The sequence below is a fragment of the Arachis hypogaea genome, chromosome 20 (assembly GCF_003086295.3).
Source record: "Arachis hypogaea cultivar Tifrunner chromosome 20, arahy.Tifrunner.gnm2.J5K5, whole genome shotgun sequence".
Lineage (NCBI taxonomy): Eukaryota > Viridiplantae > Streptophyta > Magnoliopsida > Fabales > Fabaceae > Arachis > Arachis hypogaea.
In genome coordinates this window covers 69247128-69248450 of record NC_092055.1, presented here as the reverse complement: position 1 = coordinate 69248450, position 1323 = coordinate 69247128, and the positions used below count along the sequence as shown (strand labels likewise).

General features: G+C 41.5%; 1 non-coding gene across 1 annotated transcript; it reads left to right on the top strand.

Annotated features, from left to right (window-relative positions):
* The first annotated feature begins 459 nt into the window (after nt 1–459).
* LOC112787297 (small nucleolar RNA R71) lies at nt 460–565 on the top strand. Its single transcript, XR_003194717.1, has one exon. It is a non-coding gene; the product is annotated as a small nucleolar RNA R71 (small nucleolar RNA).
* Nucleotides 566–1323: the final 758 nt, after the last annotated feature.

The following is a 1323-nucleotide window of genomic DNA, read 5'->3' as shown; positions in this document are numbered from 1 at the left end:
GGTCTTGGTTTTCCCATCCAAAATTTTGATGATTCTTCCAACTTGGGTTGTATGTCTTAGAGTTTGGATCATATGGTGGTCTAGATGAGTTGTTCACATAATTTGCTTGCTCCCATTCACTTTGAGCTTCTGGTGCATCTTCTTCTTGAGGTGGTGCTTGAGCTTGGACAACTGAGACTTGGCTTGCCTCCACTTTCTTTGTTAAGGCTGCTAGTTGTGCTGCAATTGCCTTGTTTTGTGCTAATAAGACATCCATAGAGTTGAGTTCCAGCACTCCTCTCTTTTGAGTTCTTTCTGAAGCATAGAAGTACTCATTTTCGGCCACTGTCTCAATAACATCTATAGCTTCTTCAATAGTTTTCTTCTTGTTGAGTGAACCTCCTGAAGAGTGGTCCACAACCTTCTTTGCTTCGTATGACAGCCCTTCATAAAAGATGTGTAGTTGAACCCACTCATTGAACATATCCGGAGGGCATTTCCTTGTCAAGTCTTTGAACCTCTCCCAGGCCTCATAGAGTGTTTCACCATCTTGCTTCCTGAAGGTTTACACCTCATTTCTCAATCTATTGACTCTCTGTGGTGGGTAGAATCTTGCTAGAAATTTGTTCACAACTTCCTCCCATGTGGTCAAGCTCTCCTTGGGGAATGCCTCCAACCACTTTGCTGCCTTATCTCTGAGTGAGAAAAGGAACAAGAGTAGCTTGTAGGTGTCGGGGTGTACACCATTGGACTTTACAGTGTCGCATATCCTCAAGAATGCAGTGAGATGTTGGTTTGGGTCCTCTTGAGCACCCTCTCCATATGAACAATTATTCTGGACAAGTGTGGTGAGTTGAGGTTTCAACTCCAAGTTGTTAGCACGGATTGTTGGCTTTAGAATGCTGCTGCCGCAGTTTCCTGGATTTGGGTTGATATAGGAGCCTAAAACTCTCCTCTCTTGCCCAACATGATTGCCAGCTTCCTCTCTAACATGGTTATGCACTTCTTCTTCCATGGTGGCTTCTAGATCTTCCTCCACTACTTCCTCTCCAACTATGCCTTTGCCTCTTGCTTCCCTCCTTAATCGAAGGAAGGTCTTCTCAGGTTATCTATCGAAGGAATATGAAGTTTCTCCCCTTCTATACTTGTCATACATTCAACAAACAACCAGCAGGTGAAGTAAAAGCTCTTGTTAAGATTAGTGGTTAGCTTGGTTGATGCAATTAGTCAAACAGTTAATTTGGCAGTACGAAAACTAAAAATATGAACAATAAGCAACTAAAATGATCAAAGTTAAAATAAAATAGAATACAAAGAAAAATAAAATAAAAACTAAAAAGGTAA